The sequence below is a fragment of the Salmo trutta genome, chromosome 7, assembly GCF_901001165.1.
Source record: "Salmo trutta chromosome 7, fSalTru1.1, whole genome shotgun sequence".
Classification (NCBI taxonomy): domain Eukaryota; kingdom Metazoa; phylum Chordata; class Actinopteri; order Salmoniformes; family Salmonidae; genus Salmo; species Salmo trutta.
In genome coordinates, this window is record NC_042963.1 from 4,074,734 (window position 1) to 4,093,430 (window position 18,697).

The window sequence follows — 18,697 nt, forward strand, 5'->3', positions numbered from 1 at the left end:
ACTACTGAGCCTCATTTTGACTTGTTTTAAGGACATTACATCAAAGTTGGATCAGCCTGTAGTGTGGTTTTCCACTTAAATTTTGTGTGACTCCAAATCCAGACCTCCATGGGTTGATAAATTGGATTTCCATTGATTATTTTTGTGCGATTTTGTTGTCAGCACATTCAACTATGTAAAGAAAAAAGTATTTAATAAGATTATTTCATTCATTCAGATCTAGGATGTGTTATTTTAGTGTTCCCTTTCTTTTTTTGAGCAGTATAATATATATATATATATATATATATATATATATATAAGCAAACATTTCTAAAAACCTGTCATTATGGGGTATTATGTGTAGATTTATAATAAAAAAAACAATTTAATCAATTTTAGAATAAGGCTGTAACCTAACAAAATGTGGGAAAAGTCAAGGCGTCTGAATACTTTCTGAAGGCACTGTATTTCCATTAGAGGAGGCTGGTGTGAGGAGCTATAGGAGGACATGTTCATTGGAATGGAATCAATGGAACAGAGTCAAACATGTGGTTTCCATATGTTTGATGTGTTTATAATTTCCATTTATTCCATTCCAGCCATTCCTATAAGCATGTCATCCTATAACTCCTCCCATCAGCCTACTCTGATCTCCATCAATGGGATATCGTCGGCAGACGACTTGCTATCAACAAATAATGTGAACATCTTGGTTACGCAGGCAAGACAGAATTGTTTGAGATGGAATGTGCGTAAATATTTAGGAGTCTGCAGAATGATGATATGTTTATCTGCACCCCTAGCTCAAGGCAGCTGTGTTAAAGAAAGTTATTTAATTCTAAAAGTTGTTTCAAAGGTTTGGCAAGATGTTCAATACTCCCAAGAACAGATTTGAACAGATTTGTTTTGCCTCAATGGCGGGAACATTCCTCTGTTAAAACAGTGCATTCAGAAAGTATTCACACTCCTTGACTTTTTCCACATTTTGTTGTGTTACAAAGTGAGATTAAAATGAATTTAATTGTTATTTTTCATCAACGATCTACACAAAATTTCCACCCAAAAATATTATGGAAAATAAAACACTTTCGATTAGATAAGTATTCAACCCCCTGAGTCAATACATGTTAGAATCACCTTTGGCAGCAAAGTCTTTCTGGGTAAGTTTTTAAGTCAATTTAAGTCAAAACTATAACTAGGCCACTTAGGAAGATGTAATTCTGTCTTGGTAATTAACTCCAGTGTATAATTGGCCTTGCGTTTTAGGTTACTGTCCTGCTGAAAGGTGGATATGTCTCCCAGTGTCTGTTGGAAAGCAGACTGAACCGGGTTTTCCTCTAGGACATTGCCTGTGCTTAGCTTTTTTTTTCTTTTTTTAACTCCCTAGTCCTTGCCGATGACAAGCATACCCATAACATGATGGAGCCACCACCATGCTTGAAAATATGATGTGTGGATTTGCCATAAACCTAATGCCTTGTATTCAGGACAAAGGTTCATTTCCTTGCAATTTTTTTTCTTCACTTTAGTGTCTTATTACAAACAGGATGCATGTTTTGGAATATTTTTATTCTCTACAGGCTTCCTTCTTTTCATTCTGTCATTAAGGTTAGTATTGTAGAGTACAATTTTTATTTTACCTTTATTTTACTTGGCAGGTCAGTTAAGAACAAATTCTTATTTTCAATGACGGCCTAGGAACAGTGGGTTAACTGCCTTGTTCAGGGGCAGAACAACAGATTTTGTACCGATCTTGCAACCTTTCGGTTACTATTCCAACGCTCTAACCACTAGGCTATGCTGCCGCTGTTGATCCATCCTGGTTTAAAATCACCATTGGCCTCATGATAAAATCCTTGAGTGGTTTCCTTCCTCTCCCTCAACTGAATTAGGAAGGATGCCTGTATCTTTGTAGTGACTGGTTGTATTGATATACCATCCAAAGTGTAATTAATAACTTCACCATGCTCAAAGGGATATTTAATGTCTGTTTGTTTTTATCTACCAATAAGTGCCCTTCTTTGTGAGGCATTGGAAAACCTCCCTGGTCTTTGTCATTGAATCTGTGCTTGAAATTCACTACTCGATTGAGGGACCTTACAGATAATTGTATGTGTATGGTACAGAGATGATGTTAAACTCCATTATTGCACAAAGAGTTAGTCCGTGCAACTTATCATCTGACTTATTAAGCACATTTCTACTCCTGAAGTTTAGGCTTGCCATAAGAAAGGGGTTGAACATTTATTGACAAGACATTTCAGCTTTATAAAAAAATATATATATGCAAACAATTTCACTTTGACATTATGGGGTATTGCATGTAGATCAGTGACACAAAATCTAAACGTAATACATTTTAAATTTAGGCTGTAACACATTTTTTTACATTTTTACATTTTAGTCATTTAGCAGACGCTCTTATCCAGAGCGACTTACAGTAGTGAATGCATACATTCCATACATTGTTTTCCGTACTGGTCCCCCGTGGGAATCGAACCCACAACCCTGGTGTGCAAACACCATGCTCTATCAACTGAGCCACACGGGACCACAACAAAAGGTGGAAAAGGTCAAGGGGTGTGAATACTTTCTGAAGTCACTGTAGAAGTTACTAGAACTCAAATCAAATCTTATTGGTCGCATACACATGGTTAGCAGATGTTATTGTGAGTGTAGTGAAATGCTTCTAGATCCGACAGTAACAATTCCACAACAAAACCTAATATCTAACAAATTCCACAACAAAACCTAATACACACAGTCTAGTAAAGGAATGGGATAAGAATATATCAAATATATGGATGAGCAAGAACTATTAGAAAATTCAGTGTGGCTTACTCAAGTCCAATAAGCAGCCTCGTGCTCACACACGTGATCTGTCTGCAGAAAAATGTTGTTTTGACATGATGCTTCTGTAGAACTACATGTTGCTCTTATTACAATTCCAGTTAAAAATAGACGTAGTCTTAATTTAGATGTCAGTGGACCTTCCGGAGTAATGAACGTATCTTTTCATAAAAGAAAGTCTGTGTTTTGCAAAAATAGAAACAGTATGTAACCAATACCCCTAAACTAATTACCCCTGAAAGGGCCTTGGGGTCACAGCTTATGGGACATTCTGAAGAGATGTTTACATATCCTGCTGTCAAAATGTGTTAATGATTATTCTTTGGTATTCTATATTGAGGTTTTTCCTGTCTGAGCTATATATCCTCAGCATTTTGTTAAGATTTATTTTATGCAAATTCTTGTGTTGGATCTGAAAGTGCTTTTTGTTTTGGAAGGACACCATACTAAAACGATGAAATCTTTATTGAAATAGGCTAATTTCATTTACCTTTTGCCTGTTGCAGTGATTGAAACAGGAAGCACATAGAAAGTACATCTGTAGTATCAAAGGAACTGTGTGTATGTTACAGGAAGGAGGAAAGTTTGCGGAAAGGTGTAGAACATTGTGATAGAGTCCCAATAGAAGGCTGGAGAGTACTGTTGATATACAACCGTGACTTCTTATTGAACTCCAAAAGCCAAGGGCTTAGCAAAAATGTATACTGACCAAGTGCGAATATCACACTTCAGTAAAATTATTCAACAAGACCAAGACAGGAGATGGTTGATGGTGAGGGAGAGTACTTTTATTTGGGAAAAAACGAAGCCAGCCAGTGGGTAGTTAACTCTACAATGACATTTTCTGTGACAGAAAAACCAAGCTAGACATGCTTTCTATATTCTTCAAAAGAAGCATTAAACAATGGCTTTCCCACTTAGGCTTTTTTTGGCTTAGAGTTGGAATGAGGGTAATTAGCAATGATCTAGATATAGTATGACAGCCTTGATTGCATTTACAAGAGGAAAAGCTGCCATAACCGGAATATTCATTTCAAATAAAAGTTCTCAATAAAGTTCAAATTAACATTGTTACGAGACATAAACCCCAAAATAAATTACTTGTACATTCAAACACTGCACTGAAGATCAGAAACATTCACACTATTATCCTTTTAGAGAGGATATTGTAAAAGAGATCAACTGCAGAGGAGAGAAATGAGGAAGGTGGAAATGTTCTAGCAACAATACATCTAAAAGAAATATATCAAGAATACAATCAAAGAAACAAGACTACCTGTACATTATTGAAAACTACAGCATTAATGAAATCACAATCAAAATATCCAAAATAAAAATCCTCTGACTGAAACATAAAATAATAATCCAAACTGGACTCAAGTTTTTTTTTATATTTGTATACAATGGAGAACTTGAATCTTATTGTCAATCTTCAATAGTAATTTATTTTAACTGCAGGCTGAAAAATACAAATCTAAATAGAAAACACGTTAACAGCCTCAAATCATAATGTGCTCTCTGACAACGTGGCATAGGAAGATTGAACAGAACGTTTTAAGTTCCCCTAATGGATTGACTTATCAGATAGCTCAAATGGAATTAATTTGAGTTTCTTGGAAACCCCTGTATGTACTCTAGTTGATTAGTCTACTCTCAGATAACAAAACTGGTTAAACAGACAAGGTGACATTAGGGATTCAACATGTTTTTTTTATATTACTACACAACATTTCCAGAGGACCTAAAGATCACATTATCTAAGGATGGAATGATTCTTTGAGTTATTTCTTTATATTAACTGATTCTTTAAACATGTACTTTTGTTTAAATCAAAAATATTCCTCATGTTTTAGACTATTTAGAGAGACACGTCACAGGTGCCTTGAAATACCTGAGTTGATGGTTAACTTTTGTCCAACAGTGTGTTTTAATTGTAGGGGTAGGCTAATGTAAAGCTTTTGAATGTGAAAGCAAGCACTCCATTTACTGATGTATGGTCCAATTAAAAGGCACTATATATACACGTTGGCCGTTCAATTGCTTCTATTTTGAAATAGAAAAACCATGCACTTTATAGAAAGTTTGCCAGTCCATTGGTCAGTTTATTATACTGCCACTATCTAAATGGTGGGACGCTGTTTGGGGTTTCAACTTTCTTAATTATTACAGGAAAGAGGTGCCAATTTCATTTGAAAGTCATCTGCATACATTTATATAACAACAGTCATAACACCCTCTTCTCACACTATTTCTTCTACCAACAGCTTAAAATCATTCATTTTGTAAGAGTAGTTAGTTATCTATGATTATTGCTTCACTTAAAATAAACATCTATCACACATCAGTCTAGTCGCAAAGCCAATCATTGTGGCATGGAACCAATCAAATAATTAATTCCACAAGTTCTGAGTCTTTCGTGGAACATGCCACGAAAGACCTGGGTTACGGTTACCATCTTTAATAAGCCCGTGTAAGCAATAGCAGGATTTGCCTGTTATGTGTAATTACATTCACTAGAACACACCAATGACCCGGTCTCGGAACATGTCTGGCAAGGTAATAATGGTAAAAAGAAGATGAGATACTGTTTGTATATTCAAATATACAATGATATATTTTACAATCCAACTTTGAGAAACGTACATGTATTTCCAAAATCCTACAAAGTATATTCTATGACCTGTTCTTCAATATACTTGTTTGTCATTGTGACCAAACATATGCACTAGCAACCTTATCCAACCCCAGGTTAGAGATAGCAGCAAAATGGGAGACTCTCAAACACATACAGTAAAAAATATGCACCCAAACCAACTATGAGACAGAGGACAGAAAGCCTCAGACAGTATACAGTGTATGCACATTTGAGTGGTTAGTGTAATATTTGGAATAACAGAATAATAAGACAATTAAAATAATCTTTGCACCAGACGAGTAAATAAGTATATATATCAAATATTATTCTGAGGATTGTATCTTATATTTTTACAGTGAATAATATACCAAATGCATTACAGGACGGCAAAAGGATTGCCTTGCAGACAGCAAAAGCCATCAAATGTTCTCTATGTATTTGTTTTAGCTTAAAGAAGATTCAAATTTACTGAGCTAACCCCAATTCACAATCTATTGGCAACATCCCTCTGAAGAGGAACCTTCTGCGTTGGAAGTGTCTGATGTGTACAAAAGGATTGTAAATACAGCATGTTTACAATCAGAATACATTCTAGAATACCAGACCACAGAGGTAACCTTTTCTGCAAATATCGGTGAGATCGGAAACTTGACTAGACTTGACAGAAGTTACCAAACACTGTAGACATCAGGAGACTGCATTAGGCCACATATCCTTGGGTTGTGTTCCCACTGGAGAAAATGGTGGGATTAAAATCCAACATCCTCTGTTTAATGCTGGCATTCACCTAAAAAACAAATTACAATACATAATTACAGTAGCCTACATAGAAATGTGCATTTATATGTTGGTGTGAAATGGTTCTAAGTTGTGAATAGTGTAGAATCAGACAGACCTGGCTTCCTATTCAATCAACACAAGCTACCAGGTTTCAAATAAACCTTTTAACAGGAGAAGAACAATGTTTATAAATACTAGCTATTGATTTACCACTCCTCTGTTTGCTTTTGTAAGTCTACTGTCCACTGGGTATGGGAGAGTTTGACTTATAAGCATAGAATGTCAGGTAAACAGGAGCCCATATCTTCATCACAGGAAGTTGGGACCGTGTCAAAGAACAATTGAAAGGACGGAAGGGAGAACCCTAATGTTAACACTTGAAATGTTGCAACACATGAAAGCATGTGACTATTGTACAGTACAGTTTCCATTTCCCCTGGTATTTTAGTAACAATGGATACTTTGTAGTACTTCAAAGAATTTGGTAACATGGTTCTAGGCTAGCTTGTTTTATTGAATCACAATGAAACAGACATGTAATTTGTGTTATTACTATGTAATTACAATTGTTGCATGTTATTTCTTATCTTATAGCTAGTAATTACTTTACCCTGAAATAACACCATAGGTTCAGTCAACATTAAGAACTTCCCAAACCATGTCAGATGGATGATATTGAGCAGATACATTTGAGCTCAAACAGTTCCCCACTTTCATGTTCATCGTAATTTAGGATTTATTAAGCAGACAGTCTAAAATCGAAATATCCCAGGTTCAAACATTTTCTAAATGTGCAATTACGGCAAAAGCAATGTGTGTGGCTGTTCCGCACAGAAAACCTTTAATGATGGAACATATAAGGGAAAACAATTATTGTAACCTTGTAAAATGTTTAATTACGCTTAAGCACTGGCAATGAAAGTAGTGGAGATTACACAAAAAAGCCAATATAACACATTTGTGTATGCTCTAATTTTGTCCTTATGTTTTTAAACTGAGATGGTATGAAGAAGGGCCTAAGTGCACATGCTTTTTGCATTACAAACAGAACATACCTCAGGAAGTTGCACATTCATGGATGGGACAAAAACATATAACTTCAACCTAATGAGTTAATCAATTACACTGAAATAAATGTACGTGGCGTGGTTCTTATACAGGGCAGAATTGGAGACAAAATATCAAAAGGAATGTATTATTAAACAGACTTTCTGTTGTAGACCTACTTCCTCTCTGATACATTCCTTTGGATATTTTGTCTCAAATTCCGCCCTATATAAGAACCAACCCCATGGACAATTGGTTGAGTAAGTTCAAATATAATTGTATTAAACATTGATGATAGATAAGAGACGTTTAGGTTTTAATCTATTCAAAATTCAGAGGCCCTGCTGTCCAGGGATTGGATAGCATAGTCACGTTGGGATTAGGTCGCCTGGAACTGATAAGAGTAGACCCATAACAGACCGACCTACCTGTACTTGACATCAAAGAGGGTGGAGTCCTCTTCTTCCTCATTCTCCTCATTCAAAGGAGCCATCTCTACTCGCTCTGCTGGTGTAGTGATTATGTCATACTTTCGTGTTTTCCTTATTCTCCTTCCAGATCTATGACAAACCAGAGAAGGGTTGTGATAATGAGACAAGAGGTGTGCAGTAGTTTCTCATCTTGAACCAAGCAGAACCTGCTTTGCCATATGGACAGGATTAAAGCAGTGTATTGTGGTTAAGGCCTACTGCCCACCTGGTGTGGGAAGTGATTATGGCATTGCTGATGTAGCCTAATGTAGTGGTGTTTAACATTAGATATTTTAACATTTAGATATTCCCAACAGCAATTACTGACACAATATGATAGTTGCTGCAATAGAGAACACATCCCCCACTTGCCAACTTTCCTATTACATGCTGCATGACATAAACAATAAGGAGGATCTTTATGAATGCTCAAATTAGTTGTCTTATAAGAATAGTATAGCATATTACACAATTATTATTTAATTAGGATAATTCAGTTGGCTATAGTTATTGGTATGGTGTAAACATAAATCAGCTTACCTGATCACTTTGATGACCAAGCACGTGATGAGAACAGCTGTTAGCACGCAGATAATAATTACAATATTTTTAAGAGTAGGAAGATATTGTAATATTGAAGAAATTCTTGATTCGGTCTGTGCATGATCTGTGCTATTATTTGACAAATCTCCTCCATGGGGGGTTGGTGTTGAATTTAACTGCGTTGCGGGTGAAGGCACAGTTTGTGGTTCACCTATAACTTTCCATGCCGCAGCAATAACCAAAGTGAATATTAAACTGTATGAAACCATCCTGCTTGAAAGAATAAGAAAAAAATTGCTCGTGAAAATAATCGTCGTTTCTTTCTCTCTAAATTTCTTTCACGAAGCCAAGGAAGATATGCGATTCAAGATTGGCGATGATGACATTCTGTGACATTTCAAGGAAGTGTTTAAAATTGCGCCTCCACTCGTCAAACGAACCGGTTGCTTAAAACGGTGTAAACAGGCTATCCATCTGTATAACCTAACAATTATCTCCTGAATTAATATCTCCTGAATGGTCGCTGCTCGCAGTTTTTCCTAGCTGCTGTCAAAGCCCGTTGCTTCTAGTAGCCTACAGTCCCTTCATGATTTCATTTGGAATGCGTGCAGGGAAAAGGGAGGAGGATTATCTACAGCCGGAAGAGCCCTGTGTGTGTAGACCGATGTTCATACGTGTGTGTCGTGAGCAACATTAGCGTGAGCAACAATTGTGGAATCGGCGACTCGCCTTCAAAATAAAAGTTCCTCATTGAAACTGATGCAAAGGGATACAAATAGTGGAATCATGCCACAATTGGACTAGATAATGCTAAACAAGGTTGGAATAGTGTTATAGAAATCAAACACAATACTATTATAAGTTCATTTGAAAAACAAAATGTAAACATCAGTTAAAATCGTACTGTGGATGTGTTTGAATTCAGAATAGCATTGGGGGAATTGGCTACTTACATGCACTGTACAGCCTGACCTAAGGACTGTGCACCCATGAAATGGGGTATCAGCCTACTCAGTAGGCAGGTGTCCATTGACAAAGGGTTTATTCGACGAAAGCAATGTCGCAATAAAAAACATTTGCAATATGTGAAATGAAAACGGCAGATATAGGAGAAACTTAAAAAGTATTGACAACATTTTTATTCGTTCAACGGTTGGATTTTTATTTTGTCGAACTCGTTTTTCAACCACTCCACAAATTTCTTGTAAACAAACTATAGTTTTGGCAAGTCGGTTAGGACATCATTTGAGTCAATTGGAGGTGTACCTGTGGATGTATTTCAAGGCCTACCTTCAAACTCATTGCCTCTTTGCTTGACATCATGGGAAAATCAAAAGAAATCAGCCAAGACCTCAGAAAAAAATTGGGGACCTCCACAAGTCTGGTTCATCCTTGGGAGCAATTTCCAAATGCCTGAAGGTACCACGTTCATCTGTACAAACAATAGTACGCAAGTATAAACACCATGGGACCACGCAGCCGTCATACCGCTCAGGAAGGAGACGCATTCTGTCTCCTAGAGATGAACGTACTTTGGTGCGGAAAGTGCAAATCAATCCCAGAACAACAGCAAAGGAGCTTGTGAAGATGATGGAGGAAACGGGTACAAAAGTATCTATATCCACAGTAAAACGAGTCCTATATCGAACATAACCTGAAAGGCCGCTCAGCAAGGAAGAAGCCACTGCTCCAAAACCGCCATAAAAAAGCCAGACTACTGTTTGAAACTGCACATTTGAAGCCACCCTTTACCTTGATGACAGCTTTGCACACTATTGGCATTCTCTCAAGCAGCTTCACCTGGAATGCTTTTCCATCAGTCTTGACGGAGTTCCCACATGTGCTGAGCACTTGTTGGCTGCTTTTCCTTCACTCTGCGGCCCAACTCATCCCAAACCATCTCCATTGGGTTGAGGTCTGTGATTGTGGAGGCAAGGTCATCTGATGCAGCACTCCATCACTCTCCTTCTTGGTCAAATAGCACTTACACAGCCTGGAGGTGTGTTGGGTCATTGTCCTGTTGAAAACAAATCATAGTCCCACTAAGCACAAACCGGATGGGATGGCGTATTGCTGCAGAATGCTGTGGTAGCCATGCTGGTTAAGTGTGCCTTGAATTCTAAATAAATCACTGACAGTGTCACCAGCAAAGCACCCCCACACCATCACACCTCCTCCTCCATGCTTCACGGTGGGAACCACACATGCGGAGATCATCTGTTCACCTACTCTGCGTCTTACAAAGACACGGTGGTTGGAACAAAAAATCTAACATTTGGACTCATCAGACCTAAGAACAGATTTCCACTGGTTTAATGTCCATTGCTCGTGTTTCTTGGCTCAAGCAAGTCTCTTCTTCTTATTGGTGTCATTTAGTAGTGGTTTCTTTGCAGCAATGTAGAAAAAAGTAAAAATAAAGAAAAACCCTTGAATGAGTAAGTGTGTCCAAACTTTTGACTGCTACTGTATATAAGCAACGCAGGTGTGAGATTTTAAATGCTCATGTTAATGTGTATAAGAAAAGGGATACTGTTGACTCTTCTTTAGATGCTGATTTTACCATACATGAAATGCATTCAGCCGTAATAGGCTGTGGATATACAGCCCCAGATCATGATCAGTTGTGCTATGTAATGTTTAAGCATCTACCTGATGAGGTCATACATGTTCTCCTGGTATTATTTAATAAGATTTGGAGTGAGGGGGTTATACCTTCTGGTAGGAAACGTGCAGTAATATTACCTTTTGTAAAGCCTGGTAAAGACCCTTCATGTGCTGATAGTTATAGACCAATACCACTGACCACTAACTTGTGTAAACTGATGGAAAAGATTATAGTCAATAAGTTGTCATATTTCCTTGAACGTAGAGGTTTATTGAGTCGATGTCAAAGTGGATTCCATAAAGGTAGATCTACTTTGGATGCATTAGTAAAGGTGAGGAATGAAGTTGAAATAACTCTGGTCATGAAAGAAGTAATGGCTTCTGACTTTTTTGACATTGAAAAGGCTTATGACACTTTGTGGAGAGAAGGGCTACTGATTAAGATGGAAAGACTTGGTTTTGGTGGGAGATTATATAACTGGGTTTTGACCTTATTTAATCACTCTTTTCGAGTTAAAATAGGATCCATTTTATGATGCCTATGGAGTTGACAATGGTATTCCACAAGGCAGTGCTATCAGTCCTATTTTGTTCAACATTATAATTAACTATGTGTTTTTGAATGTAGGTAGGTGTATTGGGGCTTCCCTATATGCTGATGATGGAGCTATTTGGAAGAGGGGAAGGAATGTTTCTCGTGGTCAAATCTATTCAACAAGCTATAGTGGATGTTGAAAGATGGTCGATTGACTGGGATTATAAATTGTCAGTGGCAAAGTCTTGTATGCTCTTCACGAAGAAGAAAGTTACTGATAATATATTGTTGTTTCTGTATGGACAGCCTATGGGGAGGGTTTCTAAGTAGAAATATTTGGGTCTATGGTTCAATGAGCAATATACATGGAAAGATCATGTCATAAATATTCAAACAAAGTGTAAGAAGGTGGTGAATCTTATGAATGTGGTGCTGACAGACAGTCGTTGATGGATATTTATAGAGCTCTGATCAGGACGACAATTGATTACGGGTGTATAGTTTAATGGAACTGCGGTAAAGACTTGGTTTCAGAAGCTGGACAGAATCCAGTATATAGCTTTAAGGATATGTATGTGCCTTACTAGTGGAGGCAGGTGAGATGCCTTTGGATAAACGGCGAAGAAAATTGTCATTAGGTTGAAAAGCTGTGAGTTTGAGCATCCCACTGCTACTGTTCTAGATGACAGTAGGAAATATACTAGTAGACAAGGCAGTGGTTTTGGTTGGACAGTTGGAAAGCTTGCTGATGAGAGTGGTTCGAGGGAGTTAGAGGTTTGCCCTTCTGTGGTGATGGTGGGATGTTCTTCCATGGTTACTCCCAGATTCTGTTGTTGATCTAACCTTGGTAGAGAAAAGGAAAGATTGGTCAGAAGTCAGTGATATAGGGAAACTGGTTGACAATTACATGCTTTTTTTACCGCTGTTCACAGATGGATCCAAGGACCCAGATTGTGGGTGCACAGGATCAGGTTTTTACATTCCTAAATTTGATGTGCAGATATGTAGAAGACAACAGATGAACTGTCAGTATACTCAGTTGAACTATTGGTGATAATAGTTGCCCTCCAGTGGGTGGAGGACGTACAACCTGTTAGAATTGAATTATGCTCAGATTCTCTGTCTTTATTGAATAGTTTATCATCTGGTAAATCTAATAGGAGTGACCTACTATTGGAGGTATTAATGTTATTATGGAGAATTAAGAGAATGGGTGTAGTAGTGAGATTCTGCTGGCTCCCAGGACATTTGGATGTGGAAGGGATATCATAAGGTGAATGCACCAATTTGTAAGACGCTCTGGATAATAGCGTCTGCTAAATGACGTAAATGTAAATGAAGGGAATGAAATTGTAGACCAGTTAGCTAAAAGCGCTTTGAAACTAGATATTGATGTGAATGTTCCACTGTGTAGAGGTGAGGCCAAATGTAAGATCAAAACAATTTTTATAGATGTGTGGCAGAAGAGATGGGACTCTGAGAACAAGGGCCAACATTTATATGCCCTCCAAAGAAAGGTCGGTGGACTAAGATTCAAAGGTCAGATTAGGAAGGAAGAGGTGGTGTTTTCTCGGTTGCGCTTAGGACATTGTACATTGAACTCGTCATTACATCTGGTTGACAAGCATGTGAATGGTTTGTCTGGATTGTATGGTCGATGAAACGGTGGAGCATGTGTTGTTATATTGTTGTAAGTATGTTGAAGAGAGGGAATTGAAGTGTAGGGTCATTGAGGTTGGACGGGGTTGGGGTAGTTTGGAAGGGATTTCGGGGATTGGAGAGGGTCTATTAGAAGTTAGTAGGGCTCTTTTTTATTTTCTCAGAAGTACTGAGTTAGGTAGGAGGATTTAGAAATGTTGGAAACCGTGATTGACCACACACTCCAGCACAGTAGATGGCAACGTGCACCTTTAACGATGGTTTGCGGACCGCCATTATTTCATAGAAGAATTCTAAACGCCTACTGCAAAGTACATTTTTTTGTAACTGTAAAAATAATGTTAGTTTGCAGGACAAGGATTGTACTGACTTTCAAGAATGCCTGAATTGCTTCTCCTTGCTTTTCTGGTTGGCTGGCAAGTTTCATCCAATTATTTAATATCTATAGGAGTGCAAGTTTTGAAGCTCTCAGTGACTTTCAATGTGCCACCGTCATAGGATGCCACCTTTCCAACAAGTCAGTTCGTCAAATTTCTGCCCTGCTAGAGCTGCCCCTGTCAACTGTAAGTGCTGTTATTTTGAAGTGGAAAGTCTAGAAACAACAATGGCTCAGCCGCTAAGTGGTAGGCCACACAAGCTCGTCTGTCCTTGGTTGCAACACTCACTACCGAGTTCCAATCTGCCTCTGGAAGCAACGTCAGCACAAGAAATGGGATTCCATGGCCGAGCAGCCGCACACAAGCCTAAGATCACCATGCGCAAAGCCAAGCGTCAGCTGGAGCATGTAGCTGTCATCTGAAATCTGTTAGAATGGGCCCACATTATTCTAGCAATCTCTACATCCTATTCATTTTATCAAGTATTTACCTAGAATTTAGCTTTTCTTAGAAACAAGTCTGTGGGCTGCTTTTTTGGAACAGATTATTGTCACAGGTGGAACCAATTGTAAATAACCAAGAGATCTCATTGGCTTGTCTAGAAGGGGAGTCCAATTCTGTTTCTCCCCCTTCTCTCCGAGTACACTCTCACGCCCCCCTAGTGCATTAAAAAATAAAGGATTGGTTTTATGGTTGAAAGTCCCTAGCTAGCCTATACTTCGAATAATCAAATGCTTTAAATAATTAGAAATCATTGAAGTACACTGTGCACAAGTTAACACTTTGGGGAAGGGGAGAAATGGAATTGGGCTCTAGTTGATTTATGAACTGTTTTGTTTGAGGTGCCACCACAGACAGGAAGTGACGCAGTCCAGAGGTATGGTTGTTTCCTGTTTGCCCAGAGCATGGCCAGAGATACTGTATATATTGATGAGATTGTCTTGTCTCCGCCCTAACAAAGGCAGGAAGGCACACGGTCTGCTTATCGCTGTATTACCAAGTGGACAGATTTTGATAGGAATGTACCCTCTCATTTCGCCTCTTCCTCTCTTGCAATTTTGATTGGTCGTCCCAATCCCAAATCGACTCCTAGGCCTAAATCCTACACCCTATGCACTTGTGGAGATCTGAGATGTTTTGACAGGTGTAAGTGTAAAGGACGTCAGTGGGGACACTTCAGGCGGAGGAGTAAGTTTCACACATTCACCCCTCAAACATACTCAACAGTGATCCCAGCGTTGAGCGCAAATGTAGATCGGGTCACGGCACCACTGTGAAGGACGTTACGCTGCTTGCTTAGCGAGTACAGCTTCTTTTCCGATTCGGCCTATACCTGGCGCAAACTCGGGACCTATGCCTTGCTAGCACACGTAACCGTCCTCCTGAATTTTCTTACCATTCGGCACCACCCGCGCAGCTAGCTATTCGCCGGCACAAGTGGGGATGCTTCAGGCAGAGGACTAAGTTTCACGCATCCCCATGTGCTACATAAGCAAGGGGTAGTGCAGTGTTAGCACACAGTTACAGTGCCTTCAGAAAGTATTCACACCTCAGGACTTTTTCCACGATTTGTTGTGTTACAGCCTGAATTTAAAATGGATTAAATTGAGATTTTCTTTTACAAATTGCCTACACACAATACCCCATAATGTCAAAGTGGAATTGTGTTATTAGACATTTTTACAAATTCATTAAAAATGAAAAGCTGAAATTTAACCCCTTTTATGGCAAGCCTAAATTAATTCAGGAGTAAAATAAATAATATTTGAAAGGAAATGACTAGTATATGGAAACTCCCTCTAGCTCTAGCCCATGCCTACACCAATCCAATGCTTTTATATTTGTTGTCAGTACTGAACGAGCGCTGCTTTTTAATCCCACTTACATTGCCTCTAGCTGGATCCTGCAAACCTTAACCAGCAGGTCATAGCAGGCCGGAATGAAAAAAAACACTACATGTTACGCATTCATTTGCAACACAAAGAAGGGTATATATTGTTTACAAGCTGATACATTTTGTATTGTTCCACAAAAAGTTGAAGGTTATTGAACAAACAAATTAAAATAAGAAAATCTATAACCAATTGCGCTCTAATAGACACTAGATGGCGGCATTTATTCACCATGACACTGGGAGGCGCATAGCCCTTTGCTTCCTAACTGTTTAAGGGGTGGAATGTCACTCTGGGATGTGCTGAAGCTCTAAGTAAGTTTAAAAGAATAATGTCCTGCATTGTGACTTGTAGAATAACCCTTAAATATCAGACCATAAAGTTACCCAAACCTATAAAGGTGACTACCAGGTTGTTTTTGTAAAATATATTTTAATGCTGGCAAAATATTGATATACCAATGTTTTCTAGGTGCCTGTAGACTTACTGTTGACTTTGAATTGTGGAATGGTGATGACTATGGACTGTCAAATGCTGCTTTTAGATCTATTTCAGAATTTTACAGAAATATAATGCAGCTTTGTTTGATACTATTGGTTTTATCAAAATAAAATGTCTGCATATTTTTTTTAATCAGATCTGCTGTCCGTTTGGAAGTAATTCTATGTCGGACACCAAGGCTGAAAACAAATACATCTGGTTACTGTTTCCTGGACACCTGGTATTCAAACCAGTTAATGAGGTCTTCAGCAACAACAACTGACAGGGAACTGGGGCCTAGTCTTTCAGTCTAATACAAGACAAGCATAGCAGTTAAAATAATCAAAATCTACATAAATAGGCATATTGACGAGCATAAATAGGCATATTGACGAGCAATTTATTTCTAAAGCATGTGTAAACAAGCACTTTTAATCAGGTACCATCATGATTTTATAGACCACTGTAAAAAATGTAAGCTATATTTTGTAATGTCTAACAATAACAAGTTTGATCAATGTTGCATTCATATCTCCTCTGTCCATTAGAATGTGCAGTGTCTTTCTAGATTTCAGCAGTAGAGCTGACCCCTAACCAGTGGTGTGTATTCATAGATGTCGAGAGAAGCCAGGCTTACCAAAAAAAAACAAATAAAATAATTTATATTTTGTCTCTCTGTGTTTCATAATTTTCCTTCAATTTGCAAGAGGCTGAATTTATCTCACCGGAGAAAGCATCCGAGCGAGCGAAACAGCGCCCCTCTGTCTCTCTACGTGTAGGTCATCTATCTGATGCTGTCTGGTCCAAACGAGTATGACATTGTTGCCGAACATAGCATTGAATGGAATGCAAGAGAAGCCAGTGAGCAATTGGCCTCCCTTGATTAACAAAAGTATAAAAAAATTGCCAATCAGCGTTGAGCTAAACTGAGCTAGCTCAACTGTGAATGGTCCTGGGGCACCAAAAAAAGTGTCAAGGGAAGCCAATTTAGAGAGTTTGAGAGCATAAGTCAATTGACAGAAACAACTTGAATTGTTGCATCTTGTTGTGTTGTTGCCCTCTGGTGGCTAGCTAGCTAGCTAAAATTGGCCCTTTCTTAAATTAGCCATGAATGGAGATAGGGATTTGGACTTGTGATTTTACTTCATTCTCTGTACTCGTTAATGAATATAACAGCAATTCTGATCCAACCATTAATTCATCCATTGCTGTGCCCCTGGCATGCACACAGAAGTCAGAACCGCAGCCACATCCTATTTAGCTTATGTTGATTGGACTAAATTGTTTTTGCTATATTTTACTTGTCAATGTATTAGACTAAGCAGAGGTGATTTAATGATGTTGGAATGATGCTGGAATAGTGGAGGCAGCTCCCGTTTTCTTGCTCTTGTTTTTTTGCAACTTGTGGTAACTGTGGTTCTAAATCAATACTTGTTTTGTGGTCCGAAAATGTCAGAAACATTTGCTTGACCATGCTGTATGTCATGTAACTGTCTGTTACATGCAATATGCTTTGTGAACTAAACCGGACAGAGGTTGCTATCCAATTTGTGATAAAACAAAGGTGTGGTTGAATTTATTCTGCCAATGTCGTCTTATTGTCTTGGCCTTTAGGCCTATTTATACAACGGGTGGGTCTGATGCTGATTGGTTAAACCACATTATCTCCGGCTAAATCTATGACATTAAAATGCCTATTTACTCTGTTCCATTTGTCTGCCAATCCACTGTCTCATCAGCTCAGCCAGGCAATTTATAAACTTGATCGCCACTATAAAAGCATCTAGATATTATCTCACATTTCTTTTAGACTAACATTTAGTTTTCGGAGATTTGTATAAACCTTGCTGTATGTCTCTGACATTTGCAACATTGTTTCAATATTCAAATTCGATCTCCAGCTGTCGAATAGTAGTGAAAATGTGGGTAGTTGGGATGAGACAGGCAGGCAGCTTTTCTCAGCCAGTCAAAATCATGAATCAGCATCAATTTTTATGGATATATACAAAGAAATATCAATAGAAAACAGATCAAAGTACAGCTAGTTTGCAGTCATTCCAGATTCAGTTTGAAGTGATTGTGTTAGCTGTGTTGTTGGCTAGCTCCTCTGAACAACAGTGTCCTGACGAGAGAGCACATGTTCTATGCCAGGTGAAATAGCGCCTCATTAGCTGATTGTTATGGATGTATCCAAATAAATGTCACTAGAAAACACCTTATGCAAATGCAACTACTTTGTTGTTATTCTGGCTGCACTGTTAGTTGGCTAGCTAGCAAGCAAGGGATACAATTGTTGCCAGCCAGTATCGAAATAGAACATTTAGAACGAATGACTGGGTTGCGTCCATAGATGCAGAACAAAAAGACTGGGTCGTGTCTCTGGCAACCGAAGCGATAGAACGAACGACCAGCCGGCTTGGATATCAACTCTAGATTTGTGTCGAGACTATATATTGTGTCAGGATGAAATAGAATGAATAATAATAAAGTTTTTCTTGCAAATATGTAAATCGTTATTAGAATATGTTGGTAACCCGTTGTATAAAAGTGATAATGTCCTCGTAGCCAATTTCGCCTTGGGCCTAACAACTCCTGTGCCAATATATCCTCCAAACCCTGGCTTCTCTGGCATTATCACTTAAAAATCATGGTCACAAGGCATATGAATTACCAGGTTATAGAGCAAACAACGCAATTATTGCAACCCATAGGTTGTAAAATTCCTGGCTTCCCAAGTGATTTCACCAACGCACCCCTACTGCCCTTAACCACTGATACAGGATCTGATTGTTCTTCCCTTAGTTATTAAGGTTAGGGTTTGGTAGGGTAATCTGATCCAAGAT